General features: G+C 42.9%; 1 protein-coding gene across 15 annotated transcripts in view; it reads right to left on the bottom strand.

The window, feature by feature from the left end:
• Window positions 1–19961, bottom strand: part of ZMYM4 (zinc finger MYM-type containing 4) — a 1943772-nt gene that overhangs the window by 1647847 nt on the left and 275964 nt on the right. The window lies entirely within an intron of this gene.

Genomic DNA, 19961 nt, shown 5'->3' with positions numbered 1-19961 from the left:
GATTGGAACAACACTGTGCCCTGTACATTAACCCTACAAAGTTATTTAATGAAAAATGATGCTACAAAAAGGTCATCATGAAAAACAATTACAAAACAGAACCAACGTGAATATGGTGGCAGTCGGAATTAGTCTAGAAATAACAAACGGTCCGAAAAAAAGAAAACATGAACAAAACGAAAGTTTACAAAACATCTCACAAACACAAATCTGCAGTGGTGAAAGACTACCTTATACTTTGACTGCCAAAGGAGCAAGCATTCGAAGACATGCAGGAGCTTTGTGCTTGTGGTTGATCCCAGGGCGGATAATGCTGCTGAAAAATACACAAACTATGTGTTGTAGGAGTCCAGTATAAAGACAGTCTGCCCACCAAGAAGTACTGGAAAAGTACCATTTGCTGTTGCTGCCGTGGACGCGTGTGCATTTTTCCTGGATCGGTTCAGCCTGAGTGAAAGTCTGAGGCTGTGGGACGGTTCTGTGCCCAGAGAACGTCTTGAGCTGTTACACAGCATTCATTGCCTGACTTGGATAAACAAAAACGGAGGTGACTGTGTGTGTTTAACACTCTGCTATAGTGACTGTGTGTGCCCAAGACTTCGCTACAGTGGAGGATATTAAAACAGCGTGTGTCCTGTATTGTGCTGCTATTTTGTGATCTAGCAGTACACAGAATTTCTAATACGTTGTTTGTGTTTTGTCTAAGGTATTTCCGGATTGGTTGCTCCGCCCTTGGATTGTGTGATGCCCCTTTGTCTTTATACTCATTTACCAGCGCACCGAGAAGTACTGGAAAAGTACTGTTTGCTGTTCGCAGTGCACGGCGGGTCGCGGGTTTCCTAATCTATGAGGGTTTAGCTTCTTGCGGGTCAATATTCATCCTGGGATGTTTTGTGTGGGTACTCCTCTGGATGATACAAATCAAGTAAGTTATAATTGTTCCATGAAGCATTAGGGGGGGCTTGATAACCGGTGTTAATAGTGTTGATGCTCTGGGGAGTTATATTTTGAACAGACACCTTTTGGTGGTATTTTTGGTGTTTTCAACGTTATATCTGACTATTCAGTTCTGCCTTGGTGGAACAACAACTTTGGGGTTGTGTGCTGTCTGAAACTCCACACTATGGGGAAACCAAAATTGGCGGCCTTACGGAAGGATCATAGGGCTGACTTTTTAAAGCAGTCAGCACTCGTAGGGCGAGCCTGGCACGTGCAGCTGCACTTCCCCTTCCTGTACCTTGTGCGGATGAGGAGGAACTGCTTCAGTGTGCACAGGACTGTTCAGTAGAGATGAGAAATATAGAGTTCATTATGGATTCCTCCCAACCCATGTTTGGGGATGATTTGAATGAGGATTGTCACAGTGAAGTGCAGCAAGTGGGTGGGACTGGAGGCTTTTGATTCAGGAACTCCAGCGATTTTTATCAATACTCTTGGGAGTCCAGTATATGACACAGTTGGGGGGTGTAAGTGATTTTCCACCAGGAGACGAGACGACAACGATGATCGGCATTTTCAATCGTGCCATTCTGGCGGAACTCAGAAAACAAACTGACTTCCTGGCCAGGATTGCCAAAAATATGGATAGTATCCCGAAATCTATGTCGGATTTGTTTGTGCCTATTATGAAGACATCAGAGGATCTGCCTAAAAGTTTGTCTGATATACTGGTGCCTATAGTCAAGGAAGGTATGGTAACTTTGGCTGTAGAGTTGAAGTCTGCATGCCCCTTGGAGGGGTTTGAAGCTGGGAGGAAACAGGCTGTGGTCTCTGTTCCTCCTAGTGATAAAGCTGTTAAAGAAAAAGTGTCTGTGCAAAAGTTTTCAGAAATTGTAGCCAAGAGCGTGCAAAAGGGGACAAGTTGTACCGGATGAGATTATGGAAAATAACCCACCAAAGGTTAATGGTACGATTGAAGGGGTTCCCATGTGAATCCAGCAATCTAGAGCTGCAAAAAAACAAGCCAAGAAAAAATAATAAAGCTGACCTAAAAAATAAAACGTCTAGAAAAAGTATGAGGGATTTGACTTGAAACATCCGATTGATGAGGATGCCTCGAATGCTGTTGTGTATGTAGACACGCAGAGTGATGCTATAAATACAAAAGTAACTGAGAATAAAAAAACATCCATTGACCACTCAACTCAGAGTGAATACCAAGCGGGTCCGGATGGAATGTATGAAATAATTAAGAAAAAAAAGGACCCTGTTGATGTTAGTGCGAACAGACTTGAAAGTGGTCCAAGTGACATTTTTGATATCTTTAAGAATTCAACAAGCAATACAGAAAAGGAATCGGATCATATAAGTAGGAATGATCCAGTGAGGACGGCTAGTAATAATATCATTAAGGATCAGGCAACTACTAAGCATACATGTAGTGAAATTGTCTGTCCGGATAAGACATTGAAAAGACCGATTATACAAACTGTGAATAAGGGCTTATATCATAAGGAGCCAACTGTTTGTAATACATTGCCTTTCACCAATTTTACAAGGGTTAAATAGGCCAATAAAGGAGTAGAGGGGATGGGTATATTGTCGGCAGATAAGGAGGTAGTGGACTCCAATGCTAGTGTACTTAAAACACATATGAAAGTGGATATCTTGAGGAATGTGCAGGATCTTATGAATGAAAACAAAATGTTGAAAGAAAAGGGTAGTGTGAACTACCGAACTACGAATAGTAGGTGTTCTACTGGAGTGGGAACAGATGTGCATACCCTGCCGCCTAATGCGTGGGAGAGTGAGGAAGTGATTATGGATACTGAACCCACGGACTTAAGTAACCATCAAAAGGTGAAAGAACAAGATCAAATTGATAAACTTTTGAGGAATGCGCAAGATATTCTGAAAGAAAATAAGATTGAGGAATAAAGGGCTATCTGACAATAGACTGAATAACAAAGATGGATTATGTGGTGAGGGAAAGAATGAGTGCGACTATCGCTCCTATATAATTGGAGAGGAGAAGTTGGGTATTGGGAAAGAAACGTATGAAACTAAATTTGATCACAATCTCAGACTGCCTGCTTTTGCCAATTTACCGCGTCTGATATTGTGTTTTTTATTTAATGATGGGAGAAATCCACCACTAAATAGACCCTATATTTTGTCCCTATTCGCGGTGATACCTGAACTGAAACTTATTACTTCAGCTGATATTCAATTAGTGGATTTTATACATAGAGCGTGATTGGACTTTGTGAGACTTGTTATCCCCATCTCCTCTGGTATGATCAATGTTATTGAAGGAGGCCAAAGCTCTCCAAAGTATGGGGATTGATCTTTTCTTTTAAAGATCAGACGGTACCTATGCAAGCTTTAGAGAGGTGGGTTAAGAGCCAAAGGTTTGGTTTACGAAAAGATTGATCATCCTACCCACTCCAGATTGGAAGATGTACCCGACAAACAGGACTGGAGATGGTTGGCTCTATCTTTACGTGACGCAATCAGCAATTTAAAAGAGTTAGGTAAACCGGCATAGCAAGTCGTCACAGGTTGAAAGTGATCTGTTGGAATTCTCGTGGTAAAAAAAAAAAAAAAAAACTTAACAATGAGACCCTTATGAATGATTTACACTCCTTTGATTTAATACTCTTACAGGAAACATGGTTGACCTCGCTATGGGCTGGGAAGGTTTTGCAGTGGAGGATCTATGTGCAGTAAGGGACCAGAGGGGCAGACCAAAGGGTGGTATGCTCACAGCCTCGAAAGAGTCCTCAGGCTTGATAAAAAAAGGAACTTGGAAGCACGGCCAGTCGTTCCTTTCAACAGTCTTTATGGTTGGAGAAGGGGCGAATGCTTTTTCTCTTCTGTTGATCAATGTCTATTGGAATGCGAATGAATTTACTGATCAACAGTTGAAAAAAGAGTTTATTGCTTTAGGTAATTGTATTGATCTGTGGTGCACTGATAACATAGGGGGCCAAATTATTATTGCTGGTGATTTAAATGCTAACTGCCTAGTGGATAGGCTGGTAGGGGAAGATCTTTATCTTAATAGGGCAACCTGCACTAATGATAGTCAGAAACTTAGAGGTTTTCTTTGGTTAAGTTTTGCTGAACTTTGGGGGCTTAAACTGATTCCAAATGATCACTATACGTGGAAAGCGATGGCTTGTTCTTCTATCATAGACTGTTTTTCTGACTGCAAAATGAAGCCATTCTATGGCAAAATTTGAAGTGAAGGAAGTATCGGTGAGTGATCACTGTATGTTACTGGTTGACTTTGAGTCTAATGTACTATTGAGGGCCCAGAAGGTCTTCAATAAGGATCTATTACTTAATACCTCAAAGAACAGGATCAAATGGTCCTTTAACTCAACAAATAAATTCAGAGCAACACTGATTTCCGAATATGAAAAAACGAAGTTTGAACAACGTATGCTTATGTTCTCTGTGAAAGTTCGACTGCACCATGAGATCCAAAATACATTTTTTTTTTAATCAGGAGCCACGTAGGAGCTATCAAATAACTTACCATAAACATTCAATGGATTTTGAAGTTTATGAGAGAAAAAGAGTCCTCAATAGGGAGGTCCGTAAAATGCGGAAGTTGGCCCTTTCTGATCCTGGTGTTATGGGTGTAATAAAACAACTAAAACAAACATACAAGAATTGGTTGATCAGCCATCGCTGCATTGCTGCCCAGCTTGATGGTGAACGGATGCTGGGAGCAATGAGGGGTGCTACGTCATCGAATTTTTGGCAACTGATCAATAATGTCGATTCTTCCAAGGATTTAACGATGGTAAATCCAATTCCAGAAGCTATTTGGGCTGGTCATTTTGCAAAGTTACATTGGGCAAGTGACCAGTGCTATCATCTATTGTGGGAGACCTCTTCTTCATGGACCTTGTTATGCGAGGTAGGAGTAATAAAAAGTTTGATAATTAAATCTAAAAACACTGGGGCTCCAGGTTTAAATAATCCTACTAATAAAGTAATAAAATCCAATCCTCTCCTTTGGGCAAGGATTCTATGCATAAACTTCAGAGATGTGTGTTTGACCAAAACTACCCCTCAATACTGGAGGGTTTCTGTAGTTATCCCGGTGTATAAAAAGGGTTCAAGATTATTGCCTTGTTGCTACCGTCCGATAGCTATTGCAGACTCTGATTCTAAAATCTTTGCATCGTTGGTATTGATAGATGTTCAGAAATGGATTGATGACAAATTCTTAGCATGAATCAATTGGGATTTAAAACAAAAACTGTGGCACGGAATGTGGGGCCCTTGTCCTGAGATGCTTACAAAGTAAAGCTTGGGTTAAGGGGATGAGACCTACTTTTGTAGCATCAATGGACCTTAGTAAGGCCTTCGACCTAGTGGATAGGCCAACGTTATGGAATAGATTAAAATCACTAGAAATGCCTAAACATTTGTTGGAAATCATTATTGCTCTTTATACTGACACTAGGTTGGTGGTAAGAATGAATTCTGTTGGTGATCTCTCTTCACAGATGGAAACCAATATCGGTTTACGAGGCTGCATGTTGGCTCCAACCATTTTTAATCTGTCAGTGGAGCACATGCAGCTTTCCTTAATGGGGGTCTGGTGTCACCAAAACTCAATTGGAGGGCCATTCCGTGGTTGGCTTATGCGGATGATTTCTTGCTAATTGACAATACTAAAGTGGGTCTTCAGCATTTAATTAACACTTTTGAAATATTTCTAAGTAATCTTCACTTAAAAATCAATCCTACCAAAACTATCATAATTTGTATGGGTAAAGCCAATAAGAAACAGGAGTCCTCCTTCACAGCGTTCTGTGAAGGTAAACATATTAAGTCCCAGAAAGCTTTTAAGTATCTGGGATACTGCTTTACAGGTGCGGACACTTGCTCTGTTTAAAAATCAATTTAGGACTAAAGCAGAAGTTGCGTTAAGGCAGATGCGATTGTTGGAAAAGAAATTTGGGGGTTTTACGATGAAACCCATTCGGGAGTTCTATTTAAGAAAAGTGGTCCCAAGGATCACTTATGGCTTGGAACTTTTCCCAACTAACATCGCGGATGTTTTGAAAATCTTGGAAGGAACCATATGGAAGGGGTTACTATTTTTCTTACCAAAAAGCATTCCTATGGATGTGTTAAGGTATGAATTGGGTTTGCAGTCTCTCCATTCTGTGGTTGCAATAAAGAGGCTTTTGTTATGGAGAAAATGTAATTTTTATACTGAAGCATGAAGTGACTTAGCGTGTGTTTATGATCACTTTAAATAACGAGGTTGAAAGGATGTTGGTAGAAATGGGCACAGCTAAGAGCGCTTTATTGAATAAGCCAAATAAATGTAAAATCATTATAAGTGGGATGGATTGGTCTTTGACACAGTAAAGTGTTAGACTAAGCTCTATAACCAAGCCCACTCCTTTTGGAAATTTTTATCAGGTATGGAAATGTATTTAATGAAATATCCATCGAGGACTATTAGAAATTCTTTTATGAGATTTAGGCTCAATGTTATGCACACTCACTACATACTAAATATAAGAAATCCATCGGAGGAGAAGAAATGGTGTAGGTTCTGCCATCAGGTAGAAACAGATGAAACTTTATATCATATTATGCTAAAATGTCCTATGCTGATTAAGCAGAGAACCGAATACTTTGTCGATCTGTTCTCCTCAAGGTTGTGTGTGGACTGTGATTACATTTGGTATAAAATGAGACATGGATATTCTATTTTGATCATTCGTTTGATTACCTTTTTAAAAACAGTGTGTGAGTTAAGTTAGATAGGTTTCCTGTTTTGATTGGTGGATTTTGAGTTTTGGTGTTTTGCTTTCACACTTGTACATTCGTATTTATTTCTCGTTCTTTGTTATTTTGGAAACATAATGCTGTTTTAATCTTAAACAATTGTTTATATTTGGAACTTGAAACTGTCATGAGCACTGCTCCCGAGGAGCCAGGACTGGCCCAGGCATCCTCGGAAGCAGGCCCGCCTTTCATTCTTCCGGGCCCAGCAGACCCCTACAGGGGCCCTTTGGACCGTTGGATTTCACGTGCTTCGCGTTATTCTGCAGCAGCAGCAGGACGCTCACCGTGTCGGGTCCTGCATTCCTGGTCCGGATACATTCTCAGCTTCCCGAGCAGCAGCCTGGGGATAAGAAAACACGCCGGAATTCATACGTACCTGAATTCAGCCTCCAGAATCCAGTATCCGAGACCTGCAAAGAAAAGTTCAAGGTTAGAAAACGTGCAAAACGCCCGCAGCTGCGCTCGCTTACCTCATCCATCCTTGATCACTCCAAGGCTTACTGCGGCCTTCACTCCGGCAGCATCCCCGCATCTAAAAGGGAAAAAGACATTGTTAAAGGCGCACATTTGGATAAGGCTACAGTTTAATTATTACTTACCGGCCTCCGCACGTGCAGCAACGGCGGCATCGCCCACAGCAACCCAGCACATGCAAGGAAGGGAAAGACATTGTTACAGGTGCCATTTTGGAAAAGACCATAGTTCAATTATACTCACGTGTCTCCGCACGTGCAACTGCAACAGCATCGCCCAACAGAGTCTCTGCACCTAAAGACTATTACAAAAGGACTCTAAACCTGCACATTGAATTCATCCAGTGACGTAACTGGACTCCATGCGCCCCTGCACCAGAAGCAGGATGGAGAGCTCACCTTCACCAAGCCAAAAGGTAAGAGCTCGCTGAGACTTGTTGAAAGCCTAGAAGTGGGAGAAGCAAAGACTGGGGGGGGAACCTCATCCTATCACTTGGGTATTTACCCCTTCCCCCCCCCCCATCTACAGAATACCTCACAAACCAGGGCGTTCGTATTCGGAGGTCCCGTCCTGAGCGCATCCCGAACCCAGGGTCGCAGTCCAGCCTGAGTCAGCGCCTCCGTAGGAACCAGGTGAGCGTTACAGAACGCGAAGCCTACCAAAAATGTCCTACCCAGGCGCTATGGAAACTTCTGACACAGACCAGTTGGCCCAGTTGTTGGGAGAATTAAGGGCCGAAGTCCATGCTGCTCGCCAGGAAACAAACGCCCTTAGGAGGGAATTGATAGTGTCAAAGGAACAAACTGATGAACTCGCTAGACAGTTAGTACAGAGTCAAGCAGGACAAACCCCTCTACCTAACTCAGGGGGGAATTATATTCCAGTGGCCTCAGCCAATCCATTTCAAATCAGCATACCTGGAAATGTGCCTTTGGCGCCACCTGAACACTATTCTGGTGATCCTAAAAGATTCGCAGTATTTATGAATCAGTGCCGTTTGCACTTTCTTTGTAGACCTGCAGCCTTTCCGACGGACCAGACCAAGGTAGCCTTTGTACTTTCGTATCTTAGCGGCAGCGCTGCGGATTGGTCGATCCCTCTCGTTACAGAGGACGATCCAATCCTTCGTGATTTCCCGGCCTTCCAGGCCAATATGGAAAGACTTTTTGCAAGGCATTCCCAGGGGCAGGCCCTGGACAATGAACTCCTTTCCCTACGACAGGGCAACCAAGATCTTTTGACCTATATTGCATCATTCAATAGGCTAATCGTGGAAACCAGATGGCCCGAGGATAAAAGGATCACGCTTTTTTACAGAGGTTTGCGTGGCGAACTCAAAAGATGTCCTTGCCCAGGTAGTGAATCCTCCTCAGGATTGTTCAGAGTACATTGATTTGGTGGTCCAATTGGATCACAGGCTACAAAACAGAAAGATGGATCGATCCAGGTTTGAAACACGAGTGCTCCCTAAGTCTCAAAGTTACACCAAGGGAGTAGAAGCCGTCGAACCGATGCAAATTGGGGTTGTAAAGGGTCCCTTAACCCAGAAAGAACGTGACCGGAGACGACAAATGCAACTATGACTCTATTGTGGGAGTCCTGGGCATTTTCTTCGAGATTGCCCGGTGAAACCAACTAAGAAGACAGTGGGAGTCTCTGATAAGAGTTCTGAAAAATCTGAGCAGGGAAACGACCTCGCCCGACAAGTGTAGAGGTCCGCTTGCCGAGCGTAAAAACCAGTTCTTTGACCTCGCATTTCATAATGCCAATGGTCCTCATAAACCCAGAGCAACCGGATTGCTTGCATGCAATTAAGGCATACATTGATAGCGGAGCAGTTGGAAATTATGTGGACCGCGAATTGGCCTCCAGGATGAACCTACCTCTTTGTCCAAAGGTGGTTAGAGACGTCATTACCACGGTGGATGGGACGGAAATTGCCTCCGGACCAGTGACCCATACCACTACTGAAGTGACGATACTAGGCCAAGACGGACATCAGGAAGTAATCGTGTTCGACGTGATCAAGGCTCCTCAATTCCAGGTAATTCTAGGGATTCCTTGGTTGGAGAAACACAATCCTCAGATTGATTGGCGAGCAAAGACGATACAGTTCCCAGAGTGTGCAACCACTTGTTATACTCGACCCAGTATTGGCCTAGCGGTAGCAACGGCCGAAGGACCGCAATTGCCTCCAGAGTATCAAGAATTCAGAGATGTCTTCCAGAAGGAACGGGCCAATACCCTGCCTCCCCACAGATCTTATGACTGTTAAATAGACCTGATACCCGGAGCCACTCCCCCTTGCAGTAGAATTTACGCCCTTACCGAGCCTGAGAATCTTCATCTGCGAAAGTATTTAGACCAGTACCTGGCCAATGGCTTTATCCGTCCGTCGAAGTCCCCAGCATCCTCAGCTCTTCGTACCAAAAAAAAAAAAGAAAAATAAAAAAAAAGAAAAAAAGAAAAAAAAAAGGTGACCTTAGAGCCTGTATTGATTATCGCGCTCTGAACCAGATAACTGTAAAAAATCGGTACCCAATACCTCTGATCCCAGAGCTCATTGACCAAGTGAAAAACGGCTGTATTTATACTAAGCTAGATCTCCAGGGAGCTCATCACTTGGTACGGGTCAAGGAAGGGGACGAATGGAAGACGGCATTTCGTACCAAGTATGGGCTGTTTGAATATCAAGTTATGCCCTTCGGACTATGCAATGCACCGGCCGCCTTCCAGTTTATGAATGATGTCCTCAGAGAACTCATTGATGTCTGCGGTTCCATCCTTGTACAAATAGCAGTGCTAAGTCTCACAGACTAAGGGCTAAATGAATCAATATGCGCCCTCTGAGAGGAACTTAGTGTGATAAATTGCCATCCCTAGTTCTTTCAAGTTCGAAAACGCCCAACGTTGCGGTCTACTTAAGACCCACCCTTATGTGCTTTGGAGGGCATACAGTGCCACTACAAAAGATGGATCAGATGTGCCAGATTGTCGTCCTCAAGTTCGATCCCATTGCTTTCCTATAGTGAGTTTAAGTGTGATGCGTTGCACACCCCCCCTCCATGCCCCGCCCCCCGCCCGAGTCTATGAGTGTTTTACCCGGCCCACACGCAGGATTCTTATGAGCAAGTTACTAAAAATACTTTAGTTGTCCAAGCAAGGTATAGTGGGGACATTGCGAAGTTCACAAAAGTTCATGGAGATGGTGCGTTGAAGGTCTCCATTGAAGCATACCAACTACAGGCCCGACAAGTGGCACTCTATGGCGACGAATTAGGGCGGCAGATTAATCATAGAGCACTCACGGTTATGGAACGGTTACCTAAAAGAATCACATGCTTCCCAACATCAGCACCAACGATCCCTCTGCTTTTAGAAGTTGATCTGCACAGCATAAACCACATGGTTAAAACAACACCGTTGCTTTATTGGATAAGAAGAATATGGAGTACCCCCTGCCTTCATTAGATATAGAAAAGCCTTGAAAGATGTACTATCTAAAACTAGAGGCTCTAGCATGCAATGGTATAAAACACATTAAAAAAAAAACTCCAATAGCTTGAGTTATGAAGATTGCTGTCAAAACATAGAATCAATTAATTAGAATAGAAACAATGCAATTAAAAGTAAATATCATGCTCTGGAAGACTAGTATCTGAACCAAACCAAAAGCACAGTATCCCTAGAGATAGGTTATGAGAAATACCTAGATGCATTGAAGTCTAGGTTTGTGGGACGGTTATACATGAAACTCAGGCTTGCTATACTGCCTCTAGCGGAAAGTCAGTACAAGTTCACTGACAAATGCTGCCATTGCAAAACAGCAAAAGGAAAATGAAACAAATTTTTTGTTAATTTGTCCACTTTACCGTGACCTCAGAAAATTACACCTGAAGCCAGATTTATTTTTCAAACAATTAAAAGCATGGAGCAAGCTATGTGCGCATCTGTGGCCGAACATAGGACAAGGTAATCTTCACAATGGCTATGAACCTACATGGAGGCTGAAAGATAAGGTCAAGATTAATTTGCCTGGTCCTATTGATAAATTCTTAAAGATTTTACGCAATTGGCATTTTAGGTATTAAACGATGGGATTTGTTGGAGCTTGTAGTGACTTGGATTGTATTGCTTTAAATATTGTAAGGAATTTAAATGCGGTTTTTAATGTAAGTTAGTCTCATCTATGATGCACGGTCGATATGATAATAAACTTGACACTAAACTGGAAAGATAACCAATTAGGCAGATTATCCATTAATTGAAATGTAGTAAACTTGTAATGATTTGATCTGATGTTTCTTTTGTCAACAACAAAAATTGTAATTAGTAATTATAAAAACCAGAATTACTATGTCATTTCTTGTACAACTAATTTAACATAGTATTTTTGAATAGTTAATTGAACATGGATGCACATAGAAACTCAGTCATACTGAATAAATTCTGTGTGTCATTTTTAATCAGTGCACAGAGTAACCTTTTGCCTAAGGAGCCATTGGCATATTCAAAATGATAGCAGGTTCAAATTAAGTGGTAAGAATACAAACACCATTCCTGAATTTAGTTTTTAAAAAAGGGAACAAAAGAAAAGTGAAGTTTTCACTTTTTTTGCCATCTCAGTGTACTAAAAAGTACATGCATTTTGGAACAAAATGGTAAAAAAATGTAGCGTTTTACTAAAGTTATTTTAGATGGCATACAATCATTTAAACAGAGTTGAAATCAAACTCATTTGTGTATATATACATACAAACGTGAAAAATTATTATTTCAATACAAAATCCAACCAATAATATAAACCATGACAAATACACTTATTGGAATGTAAAATGGTCCAGGCTGTGCGTTATTTGGTGAAGCTCCTTTTATTCAGCTGAGCTCAGCTCCAGCTCCACCAGGCAGTGAGTATGTAGTGCTGGTGCAGGCTTCTGGGATGCCTAAATATGTCCTTTATATCTAGCAATTACTTTTCAAAGCTTGCAACTGTGTGCAAGAATGTTATTTGCAGATTTGGTACAAGTAATTGACACAGGAAAAATATTTCTGTTCACCACAGAAGAATAAAGATTATTCCATGTTCACAAATGCACCAAACTGGAAAATGTGCAACTCTTAATTGTAGTCTAGAGGCCAGTTTATTTAAACTTTTTTAGGCTTTCTGGCTTTCTTATTAGCACTGTATAAAATGTGTTTTAACTGGTTCTGTGAAAATTGCATCCGAGTTGCCAAGTGTGGCGTAAACCGTACAAAGCAGAACAACCTGGTGCTCCCCCCCCCCCCCCACCCTGTCCCTCTTGCACTACATACACTCCCTCCTGCAGGGGAGCAGTTCCCCTTTCATATTCTAACATTGCTAGGGAATCTGAAATGGATCCATTGAAGGATGTGTTAAAAAACATTTTCAAAAGAAATGCCAAGACAGGCTAAAGATCCATATGAGCACCCATATGAGCACTTGACGCATACAATGAGACCTTATATGTGTAGGTAAACAACCTGTACAGTGCAGAAAGGTAAAAATATCCAATAACCTAAGTGAAAGTAATTTGAATGCCCAATTGCTCATGGTGCAACAAACCAACCTCCGGGCTCCATTTCATTACCCTTGCTCAGTGCCCCGCTGAAACCATTACTCTACAAATGAAGATTAAACTATTAGACTACATACAGTTATACATAACGAGATAACTTACAGCATATTGCAACAGTAAATACATCAATTTTGTAAATTTAAAATCAATTTTTAAGACCGTCTCCCATCATCTAATGAAAGACAAAATAGAATTCAATAGAAAATGGACCATGGAGTATTCTTATCCAATCACATTAATATCACTGAAAGTGCTTCCAGAGTGTACTCACGAAGAGGCAATATCGTAAGATGACAGCACGCCCATAACAGATGTTTCCAATGAACAACAGAATGAGTTTCAACCAAGTCAACCGATCAAATCCTCAAAAGGACGGGACTCCGACCAGAACAAGTAGTAAAGTTTCAAACTAACAATCCAGACCATTTAATGCGAAGGAAACAATCACCAATCTGGTAAAACAAAAACAATTCAATACCTGTACATCTTTTCCATGCCCCTGGGTGGTAGCGGTGCGCAGTATAAATCAACTTAAATAATCGTCCATCTCTTGGGAATTCCAATAAGGATACATATCATGTCCGCATCAGATTTATTAAGTCCAATATTTTTCCAATAATTTAACAGACGTGGGCAGGAGGCGGGGGATAAAGGAGGGAAAGAAGCAGAATCCCTGATGGCCTGGAAACATCTATTAGCCACTCTGTAAGGGCCCGCCCACCCTGGTCTACAGACCAGGACTCGGCGGAAGATACAGGGGAAGAGAACCCAAATGAAGAAACTGCTGTGGAGGGCGGAATGGAGTAGGCTCAAGTTGGGGGGAGGGTAGGGGGTAGGCAGTAGACAATGATTGATATATGTAAAATGTTGGAATATTATGACATGTACTGCAAGTTTTGTTTTGTGGAAATATTAATAAACTATTTAAAAAAAAACAATTTAACAGACGTGAAAGAATCTTCATAAAGCAAGTGTCAATAGAAACATACACCCGAATCAATGTACAGGTGTTGCTACCACAGCAGCAATCTCCATGCTGCTAAGCATGCCCCCCTTCTTCCACCATGTGAAAAGGAATAGACTGCAGGTGTTGCAACCACAGCAGCAATCTCCATGCTGCTAAGCATGTCCCACTTCTTCCACCATGTGAGAAGGAATAGACTGCATCCATCTCTATACTGGATGGGTGAGGGGCTGAAAAATTAACGCTGCTCTAAAACACTGCCCATTACAGTTATGTTTCAGTCTGACAAATGTATGGTCTTAATGATGTTTGAGTGAGGATGCCATTTTAACACTAAATGTCAAGTGCAAAAAAGGTAGGAGCTTTGATAACAAGCAGTACAACAGGATACTTCTTCTCGTACCAGTCCCGTTTGGCTGGTGCCGTGGATGGGTTCTTGAGAACCGACAGGCCCTCCTCCCAGATGTCATCGATCAGAGGCACCGCGATGACAGTCTTCCTCTTGGCCTCCCGGCGCTGATAGAGGAAACCTTCCTTTTTCTGCTCCTCTGGGCAGAGCTGGAACAATTCTGACGCCCTGGCGATCATGGCGTGGAATGAGTCAATCTCGTCGGGCGGCGAGGCCCGTGCGACGGGAGACCCGTTCTGTCGCCCTCAGAACCCGTCGTCGAGCCCATCGCACCGTCATCTCCCGACTCGTGGGAGGATGATAAGGGAACCGTAGGCCTTACGGGGGCGAGTGGAGGAGAGGGTTGGGTCCTCCGTCGCTTGTTCTGAAGACTTCCTGACGGGCCAGGTTGCGGGTCCTCCGGCCTGACCCGTGGTAATCTCGTCCTTATCTCAGAGCATAAGGACTGGATCGCAGACAAAATGGCCGCCGAGCTATCCTGAGGCCTAGGTTCCGGCTGCGCCGGAAGGGAAGGCTGCTCTTCCTCGCCATCGTCGTCTTCCTCGGTTATCTCCCGAGGATCTTCCTTACGGGAATCGAACCTTCTCGAATTGGACTTCGAGATTCCTCACAGCCTCGGTCAGTTCCTCCTCCGAGGCTGACTCTGAGCTCGAGGAGGCTACCGTGCGCCCCCTCGCTTCTTCCATCATGGTGGCCATGACGATGGGCTGAAAAGAGGATTCCCTCCTTGGCGGCAGGGAAACTCTAGTCCTGGAGGCAGTCTCCGCTGGCGGGGTCTCTGCCGGCTTGGCCAGAGTCGCCTCGATAGAGGCCTTTGCCTGCTGGGTAGGGGCCTTCACCACCTTAGGTGCGTCCCGGACCTTCTCCTTAGGGGGAGGGGCGACGCCTCGCTCCCCCTCTTCCGAGAACGGACGGGGCTTCTCCCGAAGCTTACCCGGGGTCTCGGACTTCCTCTTCCCCGAACCGGAGCGCTGGCTTGTGGTTGACTGCCGGGGAAGGCGCGCCCTGCCTGGCGACCGAAGAGCCCGACCTTTCGGCGCTCCCGGAGCCAGCGGACTCGCGGCTCTTGGCCTGGTGTTGGGCCCCCGTCGCCGGGGCGCCCGCACAGGACTTAGAAGCCCGCTCGGACCCTTTCTTCTTCTCACCCGTTGAGCCCTTCTCCAACCAGCTGGCGAGACGGGATCGACGGTCCCTCATGGTCCGCTCCGACAAGTTCTTGCAGAACTGGCAGTCCTTCTCTACATGAGTCTTGTCCCCATGAAGACAGTAGAGGCATCGCGAATGTTCGTCTTCCTTAAACACATTCTGCAGCCCGCATCCAGGGCAGCTGCGAAACAGCTTGGGTCCGGGTGACGAACTCGCGTCCTGGGCCATCTCTAAGTAGGCCGCGAATCTTCTGGAATCCTCCAAGAAGTTGATTCGACAAAATCTTCACCCTTGAGGGGCGTAGGAAAATCCCGTAACGGGTAGCCGTTAACGGGAGTAGAAACGGTGGAGCTTGAGGCTCGATTAACTGAAAAAATTTGAAAATTCACCTGAAAAAGCGCGAAACACGCAGTAAAAGCTCGAGAGCTAAGCACGAGGACTCCCAACACTTGAACGTGCGGTAAAAATCTGAAGATGGCTGCCAGAGGCGGGGCTTAGGTAGAGGGCAGTCATTGTCTGTGGTCAGTATGACGCAGAGATCAGTGATTGGTTACTACTACGAAAGACAGATCAGAAACGAAACCGATACTGATTTTTCTTTACCGAGGATTCCCAGCCTGACGACGGGGAACATTCATGAGCATGTGAATCCATACCAGACCCCATGCTGGAGAACTATATAGCAATCATATGATGCTCACATTGCTAGTAGAAAAAGACATTTGCAACATTCTATTACAACATTATCCAAGGACATTATGCTGAATAAGCAAGAACTAGCATTGTAAATCAAGAAAATTAAAGTCATTTTAGGAATTGGCCCAAGAATTAGAACAAATCTGTTAAGATCGCCAAATATCAGATCATGATTCGTACTGGTCAAATTATGGCAACAAAAATAAGCTTAATGTTTAAGGGCGGAAAGCTGATTACCCCTCTCTTTGTCCAAAAGTATTTTCTTATTTTTATAGATTGGTACTAATTGGCCTTTTGTCAATATATTTTCTCCACCATTAAATCTTTTCACGCTAAGAACTTATTTTGTACTATTAAATGTACATAAAAACATCAAGATAAAATACATCGAAAAAAAAGAAAAACAGAATGAATGCAACAAAGTGGGTTTAGTAAGTCAACCTTCATTGTGCAGTTTAACAGTTTGAAAAAAGTTGATAGGACAGAAACTACTGCACAGTACGAGTATCATACTACATAGACTACTGCACTGCTATGAGTCATCTGTAAGTCACGTGGATATAAATCGTCCAATGGTTGACCTGACTGGTCTCCAAAAATAATAAGACTGGCTAGTTATAGTCAACATACGTTTCGGCCATATTGTAAATTGAGTACTGTCTCTAGTGCTCGTTTTAAAAAAACAATTTGGTGACCTTCAGGACAGGAAAATGTCTTTGTGGAGAATCAATTGCAATCAACTTTTCTGGTTGAACTCTTGCCACCGGACGATTAAATTTACTCATGATATGAGCAATATCGCAATCCCTTTTCTTGATTTACTCATACAACATAAGGCCAATCAACTGGTCTGTTCTCTTTTTACCAAGCCCACAGATCGTAATACATTACTGCATTACGACAGTTACCACCCACGCACTCTGAAAGAAAAAACTTACCCTATTCCCAGTTTCTACGCATTAGACGGAACTGTACATCCATAGCAGATTATGTCCAACATGCTACTAACCTGACCACTAAGTTCCGCCAGCGAGGGTACCCCAAAAAATTGATTACCAATTCCAATAAACGAGCAAGATTCACCCCTCGGGACACCCTGCTACTACCTAAAAATGTGGAGCCACAGGACAAACTAGTATGTGCCCTTACCTATAGTCCCCATTCCTTTCTCATCAAAAAAGCAATTAAGAAGCATTGGTCAGTGGCACAATTAGCTTTACCAGCTGAACCATTGCCGATCTTCGCCATGAAGAGACAAAAGAATCTCAAGGACCAACTAGTCCATGCCTCCTCTTCACTAAAATCTTCTAGATCCACTACGACCAGTTGGGACCTTCGCCCACTGACGGGTAACGTTCCCTGCGGGTCCTGCTCCATTTGTAAATTTGCGATGAAGACAAAAGCAGTCCTGGTGCATGGGAAACTTTGGGAACTGAGACACTATTCAAATTGCAAGACTGCATGGGCTAACTGTTGCATTGAATGCCCGTGTGGGCTTAAATATATTGGAAAAACCACACAGCCAGTACACACTAGAATCACGGAGCACCGCTCCAGGATTCGATGTAAGTCAATTAACTCACCACTAGTGAGCCATTACATGGAATACGGCCACTCTACAGAGGATCTGCGCTGGTGCGTGATTGATGTTGTCAAAAACTCTTCCAACCCCTCTCAAACTCTGTCCACAAAGGAGGCTCGTTGGATTTTCCAATTGGACACCATCTCCAATGCTCTGAATGAGCTATCTCCGCTTTGGCACTAAGGCAATATTTAATTTTTTAACTAGTCCTCTTCAAAAAAACTTTTTTACAATTTTTTCAGAATTTTGGCATTTATGCATTTCTTTTTACCAATGTTTATTATTGGTTGGTTTTCAATTTTCTTTCATGCAGTTTCGATTTTGGTAGAATTAACACTCCATATGCTTTGGGGTGTGCTGCCCCTTTTCGCTTTTTAATGTTTTTTCCCTAGGATTAGTACCCTTTGCATACAGTACATAATGCCTGGCTTCACTAAAGTTTCAGCAAGCCTGCAATGTTAGTGTTAGTCCCTTGTCTATGTCCGGTCATTCATTTATAGGATTATTACCCTTTGCATATAGTAAATAATGCCTGGCTTCACTAACGTCTCAGCAAGCCTGCAATGTTAGTGTTAGTCCCTTGTTTGTGTCCGGTCATTCATGGAAGGGCTCCATTTTGCTTTCCATTCACTTTGTTAGTCCAAGTCCCCTTTCTTTGTCTGCCTTTTTCATTCAGTGTTACCAATTCACTTTGTTAGTCCAAGTCCCCTTTCTTTGTCTACCTTTTCCATTCAGTGTTACATGCCTTCCAGTTGAGTGTTACTACACCCCACTGGCTGCCTTTTTCTTCACTATGAAGAATAGCGTATACACGCAGCATTTTCCAGAAGCAAGCCGCAGCTTTCTTTAGAAGCAAGTCATCTGCTGCTTCTACGTGGTAGAAGTCAACAGTAAGTTCCACTTTACTTACTCTTCTCACTAAGCCATGACTGACCCACGCGCTGGGCGTTTTATTTACACTGCCTAACTCACATGTTGGGCTTGTCATTTTTTACTATTATGCAGCACTGCCATACTCATCAACCCATAGCCTGATACCACCAGCCCCAGGCTAGGAGTTTGTGTCCTGCGCAAAATACGAAGCGCTTCATGGGCATCCACATATTCATATGGTGAGTTCTTGTTACCTTTACCATACCTGCACACCAGCCGTATTAAATTACCGCTGCACATAAACTATCGCCACCTTTATGTCTTTGGTCTCCTCCTCTTTCACTTTAGGTGAAAATTCCACATTCAGTTTGTTTTCTAATTGCTAAACCCAAATAATGTGCTGAATACACGACATCTTGCATGGTGAGCACATGATGTGCCCCCTGAGGTACGTTCCGCCATATTTTGATTTATGTGCCTTTCTTTTGCACAGCATTTTTTGTATTCTATCACACACATTTTTCACTATATGATCACATCTTTCACTTATTTTTCTCACGAGGAGACTTAGTTTTTGGGAACGCTCTTTACACTTTAAGGGCGCCTTTCTGGTAACCTTCAAGTTTTCTGTCTGGGGGTACTGCCAACTTGTTTCTGGGGCACTGAGGCCTGATGCCTTCACCATATATTGGTATATTCTCTAGTTCTCTTCCCATTTAAAGTTAAACCTTTTGAGTTCACAAAATGTCCCCTGTTACTACCTTTTCAGGAGGACTCCCTACATTAAGGCTGTCTGTATTAAGGCTGAATGTGAAGATCCCAGTACCTGAGGAAGGTGGTTGCTACCCATCAATATACCACCGAAACGCCAACTAGTCCTATGTAATGGTCGCAGGAACTACATTCTCCTGCGGTTTGGCATCATGGACATACACGCTTTATAGCGGTAGGCGTAGTACACCCCCTTTCAGCCTGTGACAACACAGTAGATAAATGACTGTTTGGGTGACATTGTATATGTCGAAATTTTTTTCAGCCAAAATCTGGCTTAACACACAGCACTGTGCGACATTGTTTACATGGTTAGCCAAAATTAGGCTTAGCAAACAATATTCTGTGTGATATATATATTTTTTTTTTGTTGTAGCCATAATCAGGCTCTGGTTGGCACATATACTGTGCCATTTTCACAAAATTGTTTAATCTGAGCCTTTAGACAAGTAAGGGTCAGCTAGGGATAGTTTAAGTTTTATTAGCTATCTCGGAAAACTCTTATGATTTAAAACGTATTCACTGTTTTGCTAACACCAAATCATTTTTTGTCAGTTCCCATATATTGGGTTCCCATGTGTATTTCCTAGTGGGGTTGTACCCCTACTTCTGTGAACCTTTGCATAAATTCTGCTCGCATTGATTGTATGGACTAAATAGTCCTTTTTTTTCTCTTTGTAAATT

This window comes from Ambystoma mexicanum, chromosome 11 (genome assembly GCF_040938575.1).
Source record: "Ambystoma mexicanum isolate Mex_15411 chromosome 11, UKY_AmexF1_1, whole genome shotgun sequence".
Lineage (NCBI taxonomy): Eukaryota > Metazoa > Chordata > Amphibia > Caudata > Ambystomatidae > Ambystoma > Ambystoma mexicanum.
The sequence above is the reverse complement of the archived record's forward strand: the minus strand, read 5'-3'. Positions and strand labels throughout refer to the sequence as shown.